We start from the raw sequence: 26,000 nt of genomic DNA on the forward strand, positions 1-26,000 counted from the left end.
TCATTGTCTGAGTGGTTATGCCCCACACGCGGCGAAATTAGAGAGAGAGAGAGAGAGCGAGAGAGAGAGCGAGAGAGAGAGAGAGAGAGAGAGAGAGAGAGCATTTTAGTAAAGTTACATTTTCAACAAGATTGCTGCTATTTAAACACTTCATGGAAACGGGGTAACGTTAACCTTATGTCGACTGTAGTATTGTATGACCTCGACATAACGTTTAAACGTTAACGTTACTCCGTTTCCATGCAGTAATTATAAAAGTGGCCAGCTAAGCTAACTGAGCTAACAGCTAGCAGTAGCTAACGTTAGCTGAAAGCTGTAACGTTACAACGAATCAGCTGTTGATATTATGCGGCATCAGTAGACAACGTATCATGTATTAAACTAGAGTTAAGATCGCTAATCTACCTTGTTGTTGGCTTGTTGATAAAGTATATCCACTCCATGGCATTGTCCATCCAGCCTGTGTTGATGTCCATCCATTGTCGTCCCTCCACACTGCATCCATATATAGCTTGTTGTTAGCCAACAAGTACTGTGTGAGTGAAGAGCTGTGTCTTTGTCCATTTCCGCCTCGAACAGCCTGCAAACTACCTGGTGTTCTATCGCCATGCTCTAAGACAAACTCTAACCTTAACCAACTTTGAAAGAGTGCCTAAGCCTAACCGTTGAAAGAACTTGCCATCACGCTCCAAGACAAATATCTGCATCACACAACACAACAACAGCATAAACTCATGTTGCAAACTGCGGTTACGGAAAGTACAGCGTCTGCCAATCAGAGAGCTTTTAGACGCTCGGCTGCTTGCTAGGTCGTTTCAAACCAGCGCCCGAGTTCCATCATAATACATCATATTCAACGCAAAGCGCGTGGCTGCGACGGATACAGCGATGAACCAGTGCACGGCGGGCACGCGCACTCCAGGCGCAATTGCGCCTAGCCCAGAGAGAAATACGGCGAGGAGAAATGCCTGCGGCTACGTAATGAAAAGGTCTATATCAGACAGAATCGTCACTTCCTGTTCAGGAAAACTATTATTAATCTTTGTAAAATTAAGTTATATTGTGCATTGGAAACACAAACATACTTAAAACGAGTAAATATTATTCATTTTAAACATGTTTATATTATTTATAGGGCTATAAAACAAAAAACTAAAACGTTTTTTTTTCTTCTTCTCTGATTTAACAGGTGGGTCAACAGGTGGGTCGGCGCCCTAGCGCCCCTAGTGGTAGAGCCGCCACTGGTCAGGCCACCGGTGGCCTTCGTCATGGGTCCTTCTCTAATCATAAAAAGTAGACATTTTATTATTTTAAAATGTTAAATAAAAATAAGTCTCCTCAACCTTTATAATTATTTTATTATGTATAATGTATACCAATGACAGTAGATTTAGCCTATGAATTACAGAGAGCAAAATAATGACTACCTGGTTCTGTACTTCTTAAGCACAGTCTTGGTGGCTACAAGGGAGCTGTGTGCCTCTGCAACAGTTATTCTGGAGCCTTGCAGCGATGCAGAGAGGCTGCTCAAGTGGCCAACCGTGTCGTGCAGGAACCCACAGAATTTCATCAGAGAGCTGTCCCTGCCAGAGCTGAAGAATTTCTTTGCTTTTGCCTGCTGAACCCCACGGACACCCTCAGGCGATTGAATCTGAAATATATACACAAAACAAAACAAAAAATATATACACAAAACAAAACAAATTAACAATGAAGCTGTAAGCTATAACTATGGAAGGACACTTGATGCCTTGACATTAATTATCATAGCATAATAACCAAGCATATATCATAATAACCAACCAGGCACACAATGTTCATTTAGAGAATAGAATAGATCTTTATTTGTCATTGTTGGTACAACGAAATTTGTTAGGAACATCACCACTGGCATACAACATAAGATATAGCATGTGCAAAATAATAATGTCAATAATAATAGTAATATAGTAATAAAGTATCAATGTCCCAATGTTCTCAATATATAACATACCATCATTGTCCCAAGTGCATTTAGTGCTAGTGCAAATAAATGAATAAATATAAATATTTCAGTCCAGTGAGTTGATGGAAGGAGGGGGGGGGGGGGGGGCGTTGACTTGCAAAGGATGAAGTATTGTATAGTGCAGCAATGCAAGTCCGGTTCACAGTTATTGTTGTAATGTGGGAGTGGGAGTTATGTCACCGGGGGTGGGATGGGGGGGGGGGGGGCAAGTTGATGTTCGCTGATGCGGGGGGGGGGGGGGGGGGGGGCAAGTTGATGTTCGTCGTTGAGCAGCCTGACAGCCCATGGGTAGAGGCTGTTGGTCAGTCTGCTGGTTCCGGACTGGATGGATCTGTACCTTCGACCAGAGGGCAGCAGTTGAAAGAGATGGTTTGCTGGGTGGTACTGGTCTAGTAAGATGTTATTTATACGCCGTAGGCAGCGGGAGGTAAAGACTGTGGAGATATCTGGGAGGCTAGCTCCAGTGATCCTCCTCGCAGCCTTGACCACTCTGTGGAGGGCCTCCTTCTCTGCCCTGGTGCAGCCAGTAAACCACACCAGTAGTCCGTACGTGAGTACACTCTCTACTGCGCAGTGGTAGAAGTTGGCCATCAGTCCCTGTGGGAGTTTAGCCCATTTAAGCTTCCTAAGATAGAAAAGGCGCTGCTGTGCTTTGCCCACAGCAGAGGCAATGCTGACCCCCCAGGACAGGTCATCAGACATTGTCACGCCCAGAAACTTAAATTTTTAAACCCTCTCCACCTCCTCATTCCCAATGAGGAGTGGAGAGTGGCTGAGGTCACCAGTCCTGCGGAAATCGATGATCATCTCCTTGGTCTTCGTGGGGTTGAGAGCAAGGTTATGACCATCGCACCACTCCACTAGTTGCTCAACCTCCCTCCTGTATGAGGTCTCATCATTCCCTCTGATGAGGCCAAGCACTGTTGTGTCGTCTGCAAATTTTACTATGAGGTTAGATGGAGAGGAGGAACAACAGTCGTGTGTGAAAAGTGTGTAGAGAAGTGGGCTGAGTACACACCCCTGAGGGGCCCCGGTGCTAATGGCCAGGGTGGGGGATGTGTGCTTGCCAATCCTGACATGTTGTGTGCGATTTGTGAGAAAGTCCAAGATCCAGTTGCATAGTGTGGTGTTCAGTCCGAGTTTGTGCAGTTTACTGTGGAGCTTGTTGGGTAGAATGGTGTTGAAAGCTGAACTGAAGTCAACAAAAAGGAGTCTACCATATGTGTGCCTGTGCTCTAGATGTTCCAGCAGAGTGTGCAACACAATGGCAATAGCATCCTCTGTTGACCTGTTCTTCCTGTAGGCAAACTGGTTGTGGTCTAATGATGGCGGTATGGAGGCTTTTATATGTTTCATGACCAGTCTCTCAAAGCATTTTGCGACGATGGGGGTGAGTGCCACAGGTCTGTAGTCGTTCAGGCCTGTGACTTTAGGTTTCTTTGGAACCGGGACTATTGTGGCTGCTTTAAGACATGCGGGAACCCAGGATGAGCCCAGAGACAGGTTGAAGATGGTGGTGAGAACTGGGGCTAGTTCAGCCGCACAGTCCTTGAGCACCCGTTCCAGGACTCCATCAGGCCCTGCTGCCTTCCTTGTGTTGATGTTTTGTAGATGTTTTGTATGGAAATCACCTGTTCCAGGTGCTGTAGAATGGCCGCGTATCCTCGTAGGAAGTTGTCCAATGCCCGTAGGAGGTGGCCAACCCATCGTGTCCCCCCAATCCTGGTGGGCATCAGGGGCGTCTTATTGAGGGCCTCATAGCTGCCCAGCAAGTTGGCCCTGTTCAGAGGACTTTGGTGGTAAAAGCTGTACAGGCCAGTAAGCAGGTCCTCCACCCTCTGGAACATGGTGTTGGTCTTGATGGAATCATGGAACGCCAGCTCCAGTCGGTGGGCCATGCAGTGAACGCCGACCACATATGCCCTGTCCCCCCGCAACCTGCTGACCACTCCGTTCCTGGACCTGGTCATCACGGCTGCTCCGTCAGTGGCACAGGCTACCAGCTTGGCCTCCCAGCCAGGGGAAACAGTGTTCATGAGCCCAGTGACGGCGGCTGTGATGTGTGCTGCATCAGCCTTTTCAACCGCATCTATCCCCACAAACCTGATGCTCACATTTCCTGATTTGCACAGCTGGATGTACACAAGCTCCTCCTCCATCACTGCACTGTCGGTTGAGCCGTCAGTGAGGATAGACAGGAACTTGGAGCCCTCAAAAAGCTCCTTGGTTCTCTGCCTCTCAACTTTGGCAATAAAGCCAACAAACGCCCTACACTCAATTTCATTCCTGTAGGTCTGTCCCACAGCCACCCCTTTCTTCTCATCCAAACTGCAAAGAATAAAAAACAATATTAAGATACAAATGTACATACATTGGCCTTTATTGAATATTCAAATTATAGTTAATTGTAACATTTTCATATCAAGTTTGAATTACCATTCTAAATTAATTCTCTGATCATTTAATTGAGAAATGTTTTTGTCTTGGTGATCATGCATTGTTATGTAAACAATTCCACTGGGTAGGCTTTACAACCATAATTAGCTGAAAGTGAAAGCCGACACACCTATATGAACATGCTGGACTAACGTTATAAAAAAAACACAATAAACTTACTCGCACATCCAGGCGAAGTCCCTGTATGGTCTTGATTTTTTCGCTATAGCGTGGGCGTTACGGAATAGTATCCGCATTTTAGCCAGAGTCGACTCTGACAGCTTGGTCAACAGTCGTACAGTCGGAGCAGCCAGGAGTGGAGTAGACTGTGCTTTGTATCTAACAGAGCAGTCCCTGTGACAGCGTGACGTCTCGTGGCTTTTGATGGCTTCCAGTTTCATCACCGACGTCCCGATGACAAATTAATTTCGTTTTCTTTTATCCGTTGCTTTGGCACGACATGGTATACAAAACATTACCCCCCCCCCCCCTCAAATTTAAGCCATTCTCGTGGTTTCCCGGAATCAGATATGTACCATCTCTGGCTAAATTTCCTAGCTACACCGACGCTAGTAGCAGGTGCAGTGTTATCGGTGGTGCTGGTGGTAGCAACGGACTCGTCAACGTTAATGTTGTCACCTGTTTTTCTTAATTTTGAGGGGGGACCCGGGGGAGCTACTCCGGGAATATGCCTCCACATATTTGGTCAAATCAAATGCAAAATAGTTAAAATCAGAGCACAATCAAAAAACGCGATTGCAGGTTTTTTTTGTAGGCTAAAGAACGGATGAAGACAAACCTCATGTGCGTCTCATGTTACAAACTTGACCTCGTGAGCAGAGCGCATCTCATTTACATTTAAAGGTTCATTGTTTGTAAACATTAGAACGGACACGTGACACACACACACACACACACACAGTTTCACTTTCGTTTCAACTCACCACTCCCGCATCATATTAATGCCGACCCATGCAGTGGATTTTGTTGGCCGCCAGATGGCGCCCAGACCTTAATTTATGACGGCCAAACATTAAATCTACAAGCCAGTGGCGCTGGGCGTGTAACTATTTTGTACCCTGCCTACCTGTGTACAAGCTGGCCCGATAGCCAAACCTTGCACAGCTGATCCTTGGTCTGCTGCCATCAGACGAGGAACATCAACACAGGCCCGACGTGTCGCTGAAACATACCTCGAAGATGCCAGGGGTAAGCAAACCTCCGGTAACTTTCAACATTACGCAATTCCTCATAATCTTTTCATAACAACTAGTTAACATAAGGTACACTGCATCCGTTATGATGGAAACGAAAATAGAGGAAGAGTGTATTGGTGACCATGCCTACTGTCTTATAGGCTACGCCTCCATAGAGGCGGGACCCGGCAGGTGTGGGTGTACTTATTTTTATTCGTGATGGAGTACAATAGGTACATGAGATGAGGTATATCTCGATAGGCTTAAGAGCGGGACCCGATAAGCCAAGTACGATATATAACGTTAGTTAGCTATCGTGGTAGCCCCTTTCGGGACTGTGATGCACCGAGTGCATCATGAAAGGGGCTACTATCGTATCAACATGTCGTGACGTGTAGCTTGCTAGCTAGCATGATGCGTGTGCAGTGCTTTGCCCCACAGGTCTGAGAAGAGGACCTGCACATTTTACTCGTTCCCCAAACTCTTTTACATGCCCCGATTTAAAATGGTTCACGACAGTAGACATAATGCTAACGTTAGCGGGGTAACGTTAGCCAGAGCATAAAATAGGGTTGCCACCCGTCCCTTAAAATACGGAATCGTCCCGTAATTGGAAACTAAAAGACGTGTTCCGTATTGAACTGATACGGGACGCCCTTTGTCCCGTATTTTAAGGTTGCCAGTTTAGTGAGAGAAATGAGCCAGCCGAGCTACAAAAACAAGCAAGATTGTGTCAAAGTTGCAGGAAATAAACAGACATGGCAACTCTGGTATGGTGGGCGTGCGCTCAGCAGCTCACCGACCAATGAGAATGAGCACTTTCACGTTGCTAAGAAGAGTTCTGTGCCGTTGTGCCAATCCTCTGTCTGTGCGCTGCGTGATTTCTTTTCGAAGACGCTTTGAAAATGTCTACAGCAGACACTGTGACTCCATCGCGTCCTAAAAAGACAAAACGCCTCCAGAAATACAGACCTGAGTGGGAAGAGGCAAACCACTGGCTTGATAGTGTCAGAGTATGTATGTATATGTGTTTTCTGTGGCGCATGGTCGACTGACTGACTGACATCAGACAGCATGCCTCAGGAGAACAACATTCCCGAAATATAAGAACGTAAAGAAAGGACCCAAGCACAGGTGTCACAGTTCTTCATGACTGAAACATCTCCTGAGATTGATTCGGTATGGGATATTACATCTTATTTATCTGGTTGTATTTTTAACTAGATGTCAGTATTTCTATTTACCTGCCCTGGCAGCCAGGAGCCTACTCTTCTTTGCACTTAATTTTTTATTAATCTTTTAATTTGGGTCACACAAGTGTTTCATTGTATTATTGTCCTCTTTCAGTAAAAGTGTTCCCAGGCTTTGTTTTTACAGCACTTTATATGCATACAGTATTATGCTCAAGTTGAGGCTATAGTTCAGCCAATTTATTTAAACAATGTTAAATGCAAATAAAGCACTTTAAACTTTAAGTATGACTAAATGCTTTCTTGACTATATATAGTAACTGTTCCAAAATGCATAGATTTCTATGTATTTTAGGGGTTTGGGGGGCTAGCTCTTTTTTAATATAAATATCATAGATTGTTTTTTTTAGATTTCATAGATTTCTATGCATTTCGGGAGTTTGGGGGGGTGGCTCCCCAAAATAATTAAATAACATAACCCTAAGCCTAACCCTAAAACCGAAATAAAGTAAAAAAAAAAGAAATAGTGACAAAATCCGGCCATTTTCGCCCAAAAACCGCCCCCAAAACCGCCCCAAAATTTTTCGATGATAGGTGTCCCTTATTTCTATTGGTCAAAGGTGGCAACCCTAGCCATATAGCCAGCTTGGTACTATGACCCGGGGATAAGGCGACAGCCCACAGACCAGTAGCGCTGCTGTACTGAACAACAGGCTGCCTAGTGGTAAATGTAGTTCTTTTTTTTACGACATTAAAAACCTTATAACTACCTTGTTTCAACCAAAAATGCAGTTGTAGCTGGTCCATCAAAGTCTCTCCGACGATTAAACCCATTTGCGTCTTGTAAGGCGTCCATTTGGATCAAGGAAATAGCTTTCTGCACTCGTCAAACTCCATTGTAGTGGATCAGAAGTAGGGGAAAGTTACCTGAAGTGACGTCACGGCCCTGATAGCTTCTGATGTGCGACTTGGCCATAATAAGGTAATTTATAGGCCTGATATTCTATATTCTATAATCATATTTGAAATTGCACATGTCCAGATGGCAGAATTCAGTGCTGTCTCTACAAAATCTCCTGTTTAATCATATTCCCTTTATTAATTTGCTTAGATTCTTTTAGCATGGCATTATTCACTGTCAAAAGAAAAAAAGAAAAAAGTATGAAAATTCCTATTCTCCTTTGGTTCATCACAATTTATTAAAGCCTAATATCAGACACAATATTTCTGACACTGGGAATACATTCCCTGCGATCCATAGATGTCCCTAGATACCAAGAACATGCAAATGGCCTTGTAGAAGTGGAGCAATCTTCCATTTACTTAGGTAGGCCTACAGTATGTATTTTTAGGCGGATTTTCTGAAAATAGGGCTCAGGCTTAAGAGGTTAAGAGTGTAGAAGAACACCCCGCCTTCCTTCCCCTGCTAAATCAGGTGTGTTCTTTTTACAGTATGCATGGCTACTCATAAGATTTTGTTGTTCTCTGACAATAATGTTTAATCGAATTGAATCTAATCTAATCTAATCTAATGTGTGTGTGTGTGTGATGTTCTGAAAACAAAATCAGGTTAATAGAGCAGAAAGAGTTTAAACATGATATTTATGAGCATCTGGAACTAATCTTTGAAAAATGCTCATGTCTATCTACAAATTCAAATTGGTCCATGTTCAAGATTTTTTTTTTTTTTTTTTTTTTTTTGATCTTTTTCCCCCTCCATTTTCCTCCGATTTTCTCCCATCCCAATGTTAGTCGTATGCCAATTCCCAGTCCCTTCCTGGTCGCTGCGCACTTACCCCCCACAGTCAGATCATCTGGGAGAGTGGAGGCTACCACGTGCTTCCTCCGACACACGTCCAGCCAATCACCGCTTCTTTTCACCTGGCAGCGCGGATTCTCATCGAGAGGGCGTAGCGTGTGGGAGGACCACACTATCCCCCTCAAGTCCTATCCGCGCTTAGCAGGCGCCCCGACCGAACTGTAGGAGTCGCTGTTTACAACGACCCGGACCCACCCCGCCAGCTTCTCCCACCCTCTAATACAGCCAATTGTATTAGTGCAGACGGCCAGCCAAGCTGGTGACAACCCCGGAGCTGTGAGCTGGATGACGAACGCAATCTCCGCTCGGCCACCTAACCGCGCTCAAGATTTTCTTTCTAAAGTCTATCATATAAATGAATTATTCATACATAATAATTATGAATAGCCTAAATATGAAATCCGTGGGCTGTTTTCCATACATTCATTTGTTGGAGTAGTGGAATATTTTTTTTATAATATTTTGTGTCTGGAGAACAAAAGCATTGCAATGCAGGTTTTTATTCAGTATCTCCGTTTACCAGTAATTGCATTTATAATATCAGGACAACCCATGACAACTCATGACAACCTTTGAACATATAAATTATATTTATGAATCGAATTCCTGGAATTGGCGTAAGTAAAGGCTGCTCATAGTGTAGTAATGGAGAGGAGCGACGGGGAGCGTGCTGTGTGTCCCAGGTTGGTTCTGAAATACGTCTTCAAATATTTCACATGCATAACTCATGATGACGATTTAAGACAAGTTGTAGGAAAATGTAGGAGAGACGTTGCTTGTCATGGAGCAGCCGAGATACAAAAGAAACCTCAATAAAATGCCAGAATTTGATGCACAACTTAAAAGATATGATTACTGATATTTCCATGGGTCCATACTAAGAAATAGGGCTGTCCTACAGGCAAGGCCAGATTAAGACTTCAGAGGCCCCTGGGCCAGATTATTGTGGAGGCCCCCCCCACACACACATACACGTGCACGCACGCACAGTGGCGTTTTTATATGTCACTTTAAAAAATATATAGAATATTTAGAAGTGGTGGGCTCTGAGGGCCAAGCTAAAAGGACTTTGATCACCCCTGCCCACTTTGACAACCTAGGATGGCTTAGAGTAGACGACAGAGTACAGCAACTTGCAATGGGCCTTGTCTACAAGATACACTACACGACCAAGGTACCCATGTACATGTCAAAATACTTCCCAAAGGTCAGTGAATACCACTTCCTCCTGAAGTCCACTACCATCTCCACTGTCTTTTGAGCATTGAGCTCCAGGTTGTTGCAGCTGCACCAGCTCTGCAGCCCAGAGAAAGACTTTCGTCTTGTTTACATCAGGGTCCCCCATTTTCAATTCATCATAACATATATGACATACAGATATGGACAGTACTGCTACATCTATACATTTATGAAATACCAGATTTGCAAATACAGTACTGTTTGTGATACAAAAAGAGTCTAAGTCAGATGTGCTCGCTACTGAACACAGTCACCCATAATAGCACGGCAATTCAAATTGAGCAAGTCCAGTTATGATATTTTAATTTGAACTGCCATTATTTATAGCTATGTCTGCCCATTCGCGTATCGTTTTAACAATCCATTCAAACAGTCCATGCCAATGATTTAGCAGCATGGTGGTGGGTATCAGGGGCATTTGTTTAGGAAGCTCAATAAATCATGTTAAACCCAGATTCGGCTCAAACAAGGGACTAAACACGTTTCGCAATTATGCCACATCAATGTGGAACGCCCTACCCAAAGCTGTAAAGGAATGTGAATCCCTACCCACATTCAAAACCGCTCTAAAAGAGCACCTAGACCTAGGCTGCAATTAGAAACTGGCCACCGTAAATGTCCAAACCCCCCCACCCCCTCCTAATAGACAGTCTCCTCCCCACCATATGTATATATTCTCTCCCCACCGTATGTATATTTCTCTCTCACCCACCGACCCCCTCCTAATGTACAGTCTCCTCCCCACCGTATGTATTCTCTCCCCACCGTATGTATATTTCTCTCCCACCCACCCACCCCCTCCTAATGTACAGTCTCATCCCCATCATATGTATATACTCTCTGTCAGGATCTATGGGTAACAGTACTGTATATTTGCATATCATATATGTCACAAATGTAACAGTACTATATAACCTAAATGTCATGTATGTTGTGTATGTCATAAATGTCATGATGTCGTGTATGTCATAAATGTCACTATGAATTGAAAATGGGGGACCCTGATGTAAATAAGACAAACGTCTTTCTCTGGTCTGCATCCCCTTAACAATTGTGTGTATTGAGCCGTACTGTATTGTGCCCATTCTGCAATCTGTTATATAAAGTTTTCATTCATTTCATTCATTCACAACACCAGCGGGAGCTCCACAAATCATGTTAAACCCAGATTCGGCTCAAACAAGGGACTAAACACGTTTCGCAATTATGCCACATCAATGTGGAACGCCCTACCCAAAGCTGTAAAGGAATGTGAATCACTACCCACCTTCAAAAACACTCTTAAAGAACACCTACGGGAGACTGCAATTCGAAACTGGCCCCTGTAAATGTCCTAACACAACCCCCTCCAATGTACAGTAAATGACCAAGTATGGTTTTGTCAATATTCCAATGTACAGTTTTGCTTGTACAGTTGTACAGTGTCTCCCACCCACCCACCCCTCCTACCCAACCCCCCCGCCCCCTCACCCATCCACCTCCAATGTACAGTCCCCCCCACACCCCCAACCCCACCCCACCTACCCAACCTCCTACCTCCTCCAATGTACAATTTCTACATCAAATGTATACTCTCTTTTCTGGACTCTTTTCGTATCACAAACAGTACTGTATTTGCTAATCTGGTATGTCATAAATGTATAGATGTAGCAGTACTGTCTATCTGTATGTCATGTATGTCATATATGTTATGATGAATTGAAAATGGGGGACCCTGATGTAAACAAGACAAAAGTCTTTCTCTGGTCTGCATCCCCTTAACAATTATTGAGCTGTACTGTACTGTACCCATTCTGCAATCTGTTAATAAAGTTTTCAATCAATCAAGAAGAGAAAAGAAACACATCATGTTTAGATGGGGGGATGGCGCCATCCTCAGGAAAAACATGCACAAACTTTGGAGACTATAAGAATTATAAGAATATAATAGTAAGCTTACTTACTGTGAATGTCAATTTAAATTATAATTAGGGAAGGGAGGGGGTTGAAATGTGTTTTTGTCCTGTGTTACTGTCTGTGAATGAATGAATTAATGAAAATTTTATTTAACAGATTGCAGAATGGGTACAAATAATACAGTACGGCTCAATACACACAATTGTTAACACTTTGAGTGCCACGCCGGGTTTTCCTTTTTATCCCCTGAATGCCACCATCGGCGCCAATGTTAACCTTAATATCGCCTAATCTATGTTTTAAATTATGGCTATGTGTCTAATCTGCCCATCGCATTATCAAAGACTATTTTCCAGTCAGTGCTGTCAAGGCAGATTGGTTTTTTATCGCGTCATTTCTGTATCAGATCATTTAGAAAAGCACCCGTTTTGAGATAAAAAACAGCCCATTCTGGACCATTCTATGAAAATCGACTTTTACTGGAATATTCCACAACGTTGATATTCGTCTGCCTTTTTATGAATCGTTTTCAAATAAATGCTAGATGATCAATATTATACGTGCACGCAAGCACATTCGGGCCACGCACGGATAATCGCCGCGTTGATTTCCTCTTGGACTTTTACAGTGAAACCGAAAGAGCCCATTTCACAAAACAGCTTATAACTTCATCAAAATTAGTCTGATTATCCTAACACTGATAACATAGAGTCCGTACCTGACATCAGATGGTATCCAACTGGTATATTCCAATTCCTGATCACCATTCGAAAAAATCGATAAGTGTATAGATCCAACGCGATACAGTAGAACTCCATGATCAGCGGGGCTCAGAGGCTCCAGAATGAACTGTGGTAACCCCGGCTGGATCAGTGGACTGGAAAATGTGGAGTACCGGATTTTTTTCCTCATCCATTTTCATTGAGTCCATTCCAAAATCCCTTATGTCATCTGAAAGACGATAGGGGGCGCTTTTTTCCACATATGATCTCCGGCGGTGCTCGTGTATACTCGGGTAGGCTCGCGTGATGCAATATGATTTCAGATCGCTAAAAAAAAAGAAAAAAAAAATCCAAGAAATCTCGTGAGTGGCTTTCAACCACATAAAAATAAACCCGAGATATCTCGTGTGTGGCAGTTAAAGTGTTAAGGGGATGCAGACCAGAGAAAGACGTTTGTCTTGTTTACATCAGGGTCCCCCATTTTCAATTCATAGTGACATGTATGACATACACAACATACATGACATTTATGGCATAGGGACGAGGGGCCTCCAAAAAAAGAAAAATGTAAAGTTTAAAAAAAAAACTATAATAATTTGGGGCCTCTTGTGACGAGGGGCCTCCAAAAAGGCCTCTAGTGACGAGGGGCCAACAAAAAAAGAAAGTAAATTTTTTTTTTAAATGTTGGGGCCTCTAGTGACGAGGGGCCTAAAAAATTAAAGTAAATTGTTTTAAATTATGGCTATGTGTCTAATCTGCCCATCGCATTATCAAAGACTATTTTCCAGTCAGTGCTGTCAAGGCAGATTGGTTTTTTATCGCGTCATTTCCGTATCAGATCATTTAGAAAAGCACCCGTTTTGAGATAAAAAACAGCCCATTCTGGGCCATTCTATGAAAATCGTCTTTTACTGGAATATTCCACAACGTTGATATTCATCTGCCTTTTTATGAATCGTTTTCAAATAAACGCTAGATGATCAATATTATACGTGCACGCAAGCACATTCGGGCCGCTCACGGATAATCGCCGCGTTGATTTCCTCTTGGACTTTTACAGTGAAACCGAAAGAGCCCATTTCACAAAACAGCTTATAACTTCATCAAAATTAGTCTGATTATCCTAACACTGATAACATAGAGTCCTTACCTGACATCAGATGGTATCCAACTGGTGTATTCCAATTCCTGATCACCATTCGAAAAAATCGATAAGTGTATAGATCCAACGCGATACAGTAGAACTCCATGATCAGCGGGCTCAGAGGCTCCAGAATGAACTGTGGTAACCCCGGCTGGATCAGTGGACTGGAAAATGTGGAGTACCGGATTTTTTTCCTCATCCATTTTCATTGAGTCCATTCCAAAATCCCTTATGTCATCTGAAAGACGATAGGGGGCGCTTTTTTCCACATATGATCTCCGGCGGTGCTCGTGTATACTCGGGTAGGCTCGCGTGATGCAATATGATTTCAGATCGCTAAAAAAAAAGAAAAAAAAAATCCAAGAAATCTCGTGAGTGGCTTTCAACCACATAAAAATAAACCCGAGATATCTCGTGTGTGGCAGTTAAAGGCCAACCTCTAGGTTAAACCCTACTGATCAATTATGGGTAGTTTACATCATTGGTATATAATTTCATTATTTATTTATTTCCATTTGACACCGGAAATGCCACTCTGAAAGAGTTAAAAAGGTCCACGCACGAATAACATGCACGCGCGAATCAAAAAAGCTTATCAAAACGCCGACGTCACAACAGGTGTGGCTTGCATATTAATGAGCCGAATCTAATGTTGCTTTTCCACTAAAATAAAGTACTCAGTTTGTCTCCGTGTGGGGAGGCGGGGCTGCTGGTGATCAGCATGAGAGCTCCAGAAATGACACGTGAAAAACTGCAGACCACTGATTGGTCAGAAGAGAGACGCGTGACGTCACTGTTTGGGGAGTCTGAACGAAAACAGAATGTCCGCGCCGCCATCTTTAATGTCTCGCGTAGGATATCTTTTGTATGTTTGCAGCAAGAAACGAGTGGAATAAAAAAGGATACAGTCACTGTGTATTCTGCCTCATTTATTGATGAAACAAAACCGACATCAACACAATTTGCCACCGAGCGGAGAGTTTAGTCTGACAAAAAGATCGCTGATTAGTTACGCTTGTTGTTGGGGGTTAGGGACGTAACGTTAGTTAGCCTAATGCTAACGTTAGCAGATAGACACGAGAGGCTATCTGTGTAGAATAGACACAATGAGGTAACGTTAGCGTTAGCATAATAGACACAACGAGAGTCTGGTTAATGTTGTTATTGATTGATTGAATGAAAACTGTGTTTTACTCTGGCTTGCCAAGCTCATCATAGCCCCTTTCGTGACTGATGCACCGAGTGAAGCTTGTGGACTCGACAACAGCGGCGGCCGCAGGGCGCCGGAGCCCGCAGCGCTAGTTAGCTCATAGCTATCGTGTAACACTAGCCTTTGCGGGCTCGGGCGCCCTGCGGCTGCCGCCGCCGTCGCGTCCATGGGCCCCCCGGCAGGGCACCCGTGGGGTCGGGGTGTACAGAGAGGAGAGAACCATTTTGGGTCGGCCGTTCATGCCGGCCAGCGAGCCGGATGTCGGGATATGTTGTTAGCACAATAGCTACCAAGCTAAGCTATGTTATCTACTAACGTTATAAACACAATGTGTACAACGACACAATGATTTACATTATTACAAATATGGTAACGTGGTTAGCTTTAGAGATGGATGGATGGCTATAATCACGGAGCAATAGTGAGGTGAAACAGATACATTTCCATTCGGCTAGTAGTAGCAAGCATATATCTATGGTAGCAAGGCTCTCTGCCTGCCACTAGCTGTGTGACTCTCAGCGCCCCCTGGTGATACCCCTGGTGACCAATACCTGTTGTGACGACATTACACGTGCACATTATAAACCATTGATTAAAATATGCAAGTGCATGTTGATTGTGTTGGGCAGACAAAATGTTTTGATAAAAACGCTAAAACTGGGTCAATTTCAATACTTTTTTTTACAATTCTTCATGAAAGTCACTGTTGGCCTAGTCCACATTGTTTATTGAACAAAAATACAACGTGGAGGTTGACCTTTAAAGTGTTAAGGGGATGCAGACCAGAGAAATACGTTTGTCTTGTTTACATCAGGGTCCCCCATTTTCAATTCATAGTGACATGTATGACATACACAACATACATGACATTTATGGCATAGGGACGAGGGGCCTCCAAAAAAAGAAAAATGTAAAGTTTAAAAAAAAACTATAATAATTTGGGGCCTCTTGTGACGAGGGGCCTCCAAAAAGGCCTCTAGTGACGAGGGGCCAACAAAAAAAGAAAGTTACATTTTTTTTTAAATGTTGGGGCCTCTAGTGACGAGGGGCCTAAAAAATTAAAGTAAATTGTTTTAAATTATGGCTATGTGTCTAATCTGCCCATCGCATTATCAAAGACTATTTTCCAGTCAGTGCTGTCAAGGCAGATTGGTTTTTTATCGCGTCATTTCCGTATCAGATCATTTAGAAAAGCACCCGTTTTGAGATAAAAAACAGCCCATTCTGGGCCATTCTATGAAAATCGTCTTTTACTGGAATATTCCACAACGTTGATATTCATCTGCCTTTTTATGAATCGTTTTCAAATAAACGCTAGATGATCAATATTATACGTGCACGCAAGCACATTCGGGCCGCTCACGGATAATCGCCGCGTTGATTTCCTCTTGGACTTTTACAGTGAAACCGAAAGAGCCCATTTCACAAAACAGCTTATAACTTCATCAAAATTAGTCTGATTATCCTAACACTGATAACATAGAGTCCTTACCTGACATCAGATGGTATCCAACTGGTGTATTCCAATTCCTGATCACCATTCGAAAAAATCGATAAGTGTATAGATCCAACGCGATACAGTAGAACTCCATGATCAGCGGGCTCAGAGGCTCCAGAATGAACTGTGGTAACCCCGGCTGGATCAGTGGACTGGAAAATGTGGAGTACCGGATTTTTTTCCCCATCCATTTTCATTGAGTCCATTCCAAAATCCCTTATGTCATCTGAAAGACGATAGGGGGCGCTTTTTTCCACATATGATCTCCGGCGGTGCTCGTGTATACTCGGGTAGGCTCGCGTGATGCAATATGATTTCAGATCGCAAAAAGAAAATAATAATTTAAATCCGAGAAATCTCGTGAGTGGTTTTCAACCACATAAAAATAAACCCGAGATATCTCGTGTGTGGCAGTTAAAGTGTTAAGGGGATGCATACCAGAGAAAGACGTTTGTCTTGTTTACATCAGGGTCCCCCATTTTCAATTCATAGTGACATGTATGACATACACAACATACATGACATTTATGGCATAGGGACGAGGGGCCTCCAAAAAAAGAAAAATGAAAAGTTTAAAAAAAAATTATAATAATTTGGGGCCTCTTGTGACGAGGGGCCTCCAAAAAGGCCTCTAGTGACGAGGGGCCTCCAAAAAAATAAAGTTAAATATTTTTTTTTAAATGTTGGGGCCTCTAGTGACGAGGGGCCTAAAAAAATAAAAATAGATTTAAAAGAAATAATTTTTCTTTAATCCGGCCCTGCCTACAGGTAGTTATGGCAGCAGTCCTACACGTAGTTTTTTTTAACAGCAGTCCTACAGGTCGTTTTGACAGCAGTCCTACTGAGCAAGATGTCGTTTTGACAGCAGTCCTACAGGTAGTTATTTTTTTCTTCAAATTTATTCCATTTATTTTTGGACTTTTTCTGTATTTTTCACCCATCCCAATTTAGTCGTTATGACAATTCCCTTCCACATTGTCCCACTGTTGGCCTGGGGAGGGTGTTGAACTATACACATGCCTCCTCCAATACATGTGGAGTCGCCAGCCGCTTATTTTCACCTGACAGCGAAGAGTTTCACTGGGGGAACGTTCACGCTATAGGTTCACGTTCACGCTATTTACCCCAGATCCCCTCCCTGTTTGTTGACAGAATTGGCTATGGGGCGACAATAATATATGTAGGAGGCATGAATTCCATCTTTAGCCTTTGGCTTGTTTATTCATTCATAGTGATTCACAGCAGCACAGCACATGGGCACTCCTCTCCGTGAGAGGCAGATGTGGTAAGAAGATAGAGGAACAAAGGCTTAAATACTCCCAACCTGGCGTAAACAGTAGAAGCTCCGCCTATAGCGCCCTCCAGTGGACACAGATATATATGCAGTCATGGAAGCAGTAGAGTACAGTTACAGTTAGTTACAACCCTACATACAACCTCTAAATTCAACACTGCTGAACAGGTGCCCCGACCAACCAGTATAGTCACAGTTTACAATGACCAGGACACATACCCCACCAGCTTCCCACCCGCTAACAGCCAATTGTGTTAGTAGGGACGACTGACCAAGCCGGAGGTACCGCAGACAGAGTCCCAGAGTCTCTGCAGTGGTAGGCGAGTGCTTAGTCCACTGCGCTACCCAGCCGCACCCCAGGTAGTTTTGACAGCAGTCCTACAGGTAGTTTTGATGGCAGTCCTACAGGTAGTTTTGACAGCAGTCCTACAGGTAGTTTTGATGGCAGTCCTACAGGTAGTTTTGACAGCAGTCCTACAGGTAGTTTTGATGACAGTCCTACAGGTGGTTTTGACAGCAGTCCTACAGGTAGTTTTGATGGCAGTCCTACAGGTAGTTTTGACAGCAGTCCTACAGGTAGTTTTGACAGTGAACAGATGGTGAGAGCCTAATAATATATCTGTGTAATACAAATATGTGTCCATCCCATTATCTATGCTTTCATATTTTTTTTGGGGTCATCCCTAATCCCCAGCCTTTTAGCACAGATCGTGATTCATTTGAAACATCTCTAAAAGTCACATTTCACCTCAAGATACAGTAAATGATAATTGTAAATCACATCACATCTTTTGTGGCAAGTCGTTACGTTGATGCCACCACCTATAGTGTTACAGATTCCTCCATTCATAAACTCCCATGGCAGTGCTCCTACTGCTCATTATACAGTCTCTGGACATAGGCGGGTACGCGGGGGTACCGCGAGGAAAACCCCAAAATGTCATGCAATTCAGAAATAGGTTGACATGGAGATATTGGCAATTTTGAGTGCTTTGAAATGTGCTCTATGTCTCCTTATTTGCAAAACTTAATTCAACTTGTAAATGTGTTAATTATTGTTAGATTGTCCGATTATATTACTCGCTGTGTGGAAAAAACTACAGTTGCGTCTGAGGGTAGTGGCTACTGGCTTTCTGTCTTGGGTGTCGAGAGGAGACATACCAAAATCCATTCCCAGACAACGGGCCCAGTACTTTGTTGGCGGTGTGAAAATATCCAGAGAAACATTAATATCTTTGGAACTGTTTGTGTTAAATTGTATCTGAATCGGGAGATGATCTTCTCTCCGTCATACAAAAGCTGGCTGGCAATCGCATTGAATAATCGAATGCGATCCGCAAGTCAGTAAACTTGCGCATAACAGAGTATAGAGAGAAGGCTCTATAGCAGAGGTCCCCAACCATCGGTTCGCGGACCGGTACCAGACTGTGGATAATTTGGTACCGGGCTGCAAAGAAAGAATAACATTGTTTAATTATAAGGAAATGTATTTTATTTTCATTAGTCTTCCGGGTATTTTACTTTGAAAAATGGCCACTTCCGCCCACGCCTCACTCTTTTTCTCCTGCCATAATGCTCCTATCCCCTTTGCGTAATTCACTCACAGCTGTAGCTCAAAACGGGCTATTGTGTTATCATCTTTGTTAATAAGACATAGATTGAAAAGTATCCACCCGATTTGTAGGTGATGGCTTATTTTGAAGGTAAGAACCTGTACTTTCATATAATGTAAAAATAAATGAATATACCAATATAATACATTACATTTAAATCCATATTTTAAAGTTCAATAATCACCTTTCTGAAACATTGACGTGAACATTTATTTATTTATTCACTTTATTTAAATCTTTTTTTTGGTCAAGGGGGTACTTGGTTGAACAAATATCTAAGAGGGGGTACAGTAGCCAAAGTTGAGAACCACTGGCCTAGATCATTGGCTGTGTCTTCTTTTTATTATTACAAACATATTATATTTGAATCAGGTGTTGGGTAGTTAGACAGTTGCTACAGATGCCGGCCACTATCTTTGGATGATCACTTCTGTTCTATTGCATAGGAAATAGCTAAAACAAAAAAAGAAAACACACAAACATTTTTGTCCAAGTTAAGTTTCTATATCGATGTCAGTGTTGGGAGGACATTTTATAAACCTGTCTCTTACCAACAGATGGAAGGAAAGCTATCATTTTCACAGGCTCATGCATTAGGAAGGAAGCTGGTGCATCTGTCTACCCGCTAGTATAATCCATTATCATAGTATTACATTTATTTCAGTCATTAGTCAGTACAACGGTTTCGCTGATTCTCCAGTGCTTTTCATCTCTTGTGCTGTTTTTGCCATTATTGTGTCTCTCACCTCTACGGTTATATATAGCGGGGAGATGACGTCAGAAGGACAAGTGCTTTGAGAAGAGTTGTAGTCGTAGATACAGCAGTATTACGATAACATCTTTGACTTTGACTATTCATACACATCGTCATTACCACAGCATTCTAATCCGTCATGCATATTCATCCTGCTGTGGACAATCAGGAGGGTTTTTGAAAGAAAATATGCTCAAGTCTCTTCAGGGACACATTGTTTCTATATTGAATGTGGAAAACGATAAAGCCAGAGGCCTGCATTGTATCCCGAGCACAAAGCGACACTGCGACGCTGTCGCGCTCTGGCGCATGTTGCGTAAACCACACATGTTTGTGTGTTTCGGGTCTTTCTGGATATTCCACGAGGTGATGTCCCAATGTGAGGGCTTCATTTCTTCTGTGGGCGGTGAGCTGTGGCAGCTGCAGCGCTTGCACCCAAGCCAGCCAACCACTCTCTCTGTTGTGCTCTTTGGGGAAATCAAGAAGCCCGCTGATGTTGTGTGAGACCAAAGGAGTGGGAATGGAAAGCCCAGCCCGTTTTCTCCCACCGTATCGCATTAACCGCTCAGCCCGCTCTCCTAGAGATCATCATTCTCATAGGAACAACTGTCTTCAATAACATTCATCTGAACATGAAGCCTCGTTGGACTGTAGTCGTGAGATGTGGTAGTGTGGGGGGGGGTGGGGGGGGTGTAGGGCTGTAGCGAGCAGCCTTGCAGCCTGCCTTGGGAAGTGGGAACTCACTGGGGGGCTATGCAGTTATTTACTCTAGCAGGTGGCAGTGATATCCTTTCAACACTGCCGGGGAAATGGTGCCTATGTTTGTGTGTGTGTGTGTGTGTGTGTGTGTGTGTGTGTGTGTGTGTGTGTGTGTGTGTGTGTGTGTGTGTGTGTGTGTGTGTGTGTGTGTGTGTGTGTGTGTGTGTGTGTGTGTGTGTGTGTGTGTGTGTGTGTGTGTGTGTGTGTGTGTGTGTGTGTGTGTGTGTGTGTGTGTGTGTGTGTGTGTGTGTGTGTGTGTGTGTGTGTGTGTGTGTGTGTGTGTGTGTGTGTGTGTGTGTGTGTGTGTGTGTGTGTGTGTGTGTGTGTGTGTGTGTGTGTGTGTGTGTGTGTGTGTGTGTGTGTGCGTGCGTGTGTGTGTGTGCACGTGCGTGTGTGTGTGTGCAGGGCAGGGCAGGGCAGGAGGATGCTGGTTGGAACACCTATTAGATGTGTTGTGCATGCATTTACCTTGCTTGGCGGAAAGCAAGGTATACCTTCTGCATAGGAAATCAGCTCAGCACTGCTCAGCCTGGCATTTGCTGAATGTAAATTGCTCTCTTGTTTTGACAGGGGTTAAAGAGATTGATTTGGCATGTGATATTTGGGACGGATGTGCCACGGAAGACAGACGTGCATTTCAGCATTTACTCATAATTCCCTCTATAAAATAAAGCAATAAAGCCACTCAATGCATTTAATTCAAGCCTGTGCAGCCCACCCCCCTCAATTTCACCAAAACACACACACACACACACACACACACACACACACACACACACACACACACACACACACACACACACACACACACACACACACACACACACACACACACACACACATTACACATACACACACATTTAAAATTCTTAATTTGAATCCTCAGATGAAATGAGACATACATTTCAAATGATCAAAGTATTAGGTTAAAAGGTTAAACATGCTTTTAGGACATAATATTGCTACAAAAACCATCTGCCACACTGCCTGGCTGCCTATCACAACAGAGATATAACTAAATCACACTGCCTGGCTGCCTATCACAAAATAGATAGAACTAACTCACACTGCCTGGCTGCCTATCACAACATATATAGAACTAACTCACACTGCCTGGCTGCCTATCACAACATATATAGAACTAACTCACACTGCCTGGCTGCCTATCACAACATATATAGAACTAACTCACACTGCCTGGCTGCCTATCACAACATATATAGAACTAACTCACACTGCCTGGCTGCCTATCACAACAGAGATACAACTAACTCACACTGCCTGGCTGCCTATCACAACAGAGATACAACTAACTCACACTGCCTGGCTGCCTATCACAAAATAGATAGGACTAAATCACACTGCCTGGTTGCCTATCACAGTGGAGATGGAACATCATCTTGCTAGCTGTTTGGCCCTTTACCTTGATGCACCTGCCTCAAGCCACTAACGACAAGATTGGGAACATGCCTGATCTGTTGTTTATAGACACGTCTTCCGATTTCTCCATACTACATACTATATTGTATGCAATTTTCAGTATGTGATCTGTTAGTAACCGAATAATGTATGCATACCAAAAGGGTTTTCCAAACAAACAACATACTGGCCACTGTGACTGTATTTCTTTCTTCTTCTGGTATTAGGAACGGCCACTTCCAGGAATGTGCAGGTCCTCCAAGTATGTTGTATGTAGTAGTACACATAATGCTCTCCATGTATTAACACTTTCAGTGCCACAAGGTGGCGCCAGAGTTAGCTCTTGAATGCCACCATCGGCGCCAATGTTACGCTTAATATCGCCTAATCTATGTTTTAAATTATGGCTATGTGTATAATCTGCCCGTCGCTTATCAAAGAATCCTTTTCCAGTCAGTGCTGTCAAGGCAGATTGTTTTTTTATCGCTTCATTTCCGTTTGAGAGCATTTTGAAAAGCACCCGTTTTGAGGTAAAAAACCGTCCATTCTGGACCATTCTATGATAATCGTCTTTTACTGGAATATTCCAGAACGTTGATATTTGTCGGTCTATTTATGAATCGTTTTCAAATAAATGCTAGTTGATCAATATTATACGTGCACGCACGCACATTCGAGCCGCGCACGGATAATCGCCGTGTTCATTTCCTCTTGGATTTTTACAGTGAAACCGATAGAGCCCATTTCACAAAACAGCTTATATCTTCATCAAAATGAGTCTGATTATCCTAACACTGATAACATAGATTCCTTACCTGACATCAGATGGTATCCAACTGGTATATTCCAATTCCTGATCACCATTGTATAGATCCAACGTGATACAGTAGTACACATGATTCCGCGGGGCTCAGAGGATCCAGAATGAACTGTGGTAACCCCGGCTGGATCAGTGGACTGGAAAATGTGGAGTACAGGATTTTTTCCCCATCCATTTTCATTGAGTCCATTCCAAAATCCCTTATGTCATCTGGGAGACGATAGGGGGCGCTTTTTTCCACATCTGATCGCCGGCGGCACTCGGGTATACTAGGGTAGGCTCGCGTGATGCAATATGATTTCAGATCGCTAAAAAAATCAAATAAAAAAAATCTGAGAAATCTCGTGAGTGGCTTTCAACGAGATATTAATAATTCCGAGAAAACTCGTGAGTGGCATAGAAAGTGTTAAACAGTATAGCTCCAACAGTATGTACTATCATGTACATACTATGTAACTAGTACATACAGTCAATTCAGAAGCAGCAATGGCCACTTGCCAGGGCTTACACACACACACACACACACACACACACACACACACACACACACACACACACACACACACACACACACACACACACACACACACACACACACACACACACACACACACACACACACACACACACACACACACACACACACACACACGCACGCACACACGTACCGGTTCCATAACATTTCATAGGCATGATACACAAATCATTTAATACTCTATGACTTTGAACCTAATGCAAGCATGTGCAAATTACACACAGTTGGGAGCTGGTGGCTTTCATGTTTAAATCCCATGGCAATTGAATTCTATACCGGTATATTCTTTTGGGAGTCTGATGGTCTCAGCACAAGTCATTTGCAGCCCCCACCCCCATACAAACAAACACACACACACACACACACACACACACACACACACACACACACACACACACACACACACACACACACACACACACACACACACACACACACACACACACACACACACACATACTCTCCAGATGCACACACTCACGCCTTGCGCTAAAGTTGCTGTGGTGATGTGAAATTTCTCATGATTAATAAACTCACGACAACACTGGTATTACTGTTGACACCGGGGCATTTTACAAAATAACCTTAGAGCGCTTACGTTGATCTGTAACATTATGCAGCTACATTGATCCACTGTCCATCTACGTCTGTTTTTAATACATTTTCAATCACGACTATCCATTTATTGGACAGAGTTGATGTTAGGTTCAGTAATACCTTCCGTCAATATGCTATCCATTCACTGAAGGATCATTGTAGCTGCAGCCGCCATCATTGTGTAACCTGTCATGCCATCTTGTCTCTAGACCCTTCTTTCCCTCCTTCACATGATTAATCTATTATAAAAGTGAAAGTGAAACTTAAGCTACTCTGTACTGCTACTCTGCTGCACAGAGAACTATAAAATAGCTCTGCTGTCCACACAGACACGTTCAGTTTATAATGTTGCCTGACTTAAGTATTGATAACACGTTTAGTATTTTACTACACATTTTTTTATTTGATGAATGTGGGCAGTGATATGCGAAAAATTATAAAATGGGTTTCATTTCTATAAAAAAAACATATATATGTTTTAAGCCAGTTATGTACTCTGTGGATGCCTGAACGAGTAACAGGTAACACCGGTATCACAGACTACTGTGGCAAGCCTATCTCATGCAGCCTATTGGCCATTAATTCTACAGGTAGGCAACAGAGTGCGCTTTGCGCTTTGAATTCATTGCAATTTCAATGAATATGGAATCCAAAAAAACACTGTTTGAAAACACCAGTCTGGTAGCTACTTTGCAACTCTGGGGTTTCATAAAACGATGCCCTGGTATCTGCTATTCAGTTCTTTCTCCACAGATGAATAAATACGACTGATCTAATATTCTCTCTCTCTCTCCCTCGTTGCAGACACATGAGAATTGGACGGGCCTGCAGACTCTGAAGGACGTGGATATGGAGCTGTACACGGGACTACAGAGGCTGTGAGTGTTGCTCCCGTCGACGGCTGCCTGCCGGGGAGGCGCACCGGGGGCCAGTGGGCGAAGGATACTTCACCGCATTGCACTCACACTGGGGCGAGGGTGATGCTTTAACCTGTGCTGCCGCTTATCAGTTTGTGCCATCGTGCTGACTGCCCGCTTGCTGCTGCTGCTGCTGCTGCAGAGAGGCAAATGTCTGTCTCGTTCCAGAGGGGGTGAGGGGCTCCAGCTCTGAGGATTTAAAGTGTCTGCTGCGGCTACTGTATTGAATCACAAGCAACACGTTGAAATCCATCAGGGGCGATTCGTTCATTCATTTCTCGCGAAACGTGACAGAATCCGAGCTAAATCTGGCAGGAGATGAAGGTTTTTAGTGGGGGTTGTATTGGGGGGGGGGGGGGAGCGTGTGTTTCTGATCCTAACGTGAGCTGATCTTTTAAACAAGCTTTTAATTCTCACCAGTCACACACAAGCGGAACATCCCCCTCGCTTTGCTCAGGCCCTGATCAAATAATGCTAAAAAGCAGCAGAGAAAATTTAATTAGGTGGTCCCTGCCGCAGTGGTGGTTGTTTTCCTCCCGTCTCTCCCTCCCTCCTTAAAGCAGCGTGACGCTCCTCTCTCTCTCTATCTCTCTCTCTCTCTCTCTCTCTCTCTCTCTCTCTCTCTCTTCTCTCTCTCTCTCTCTCTCTCTCTCTCTCTCTCTCTCTCTCTCCTCCTCTCTCTTTTTTCCTCCTCTCTTCTCCAAAACGCTGAAGTCTCATCCTCTTCATCCCCCGTTCAACCCAACCCATCTACCCCCTCCCTCCCTCCTTCCCTCCCTCCCTCCTCTTCTCCTGCTCAGAGAACACCATTCTCTGTTGCGCCCCGGAGACAGATACTGGCCTCTCCCTCCGATCTCCTTGATCCTTCATCAGGGAGGCCAAGTGTAATATCTCCGCCACCAAATTAGCATTTTTCTCATTACCATCGCCTCTCACC

Source organism: Notolepis coatsorum (genome assembly GCF_963971535.1).
Source record: "Notolepis coatsorum genome assembly, chromosome: 20".
Classification (NCBI taxonomy): Eukaryota; Metazoa; Chordata; class Actinopteri; order Aulopiformes; family Paralepididae; genus Notolepis; species Notolepis coatsorum.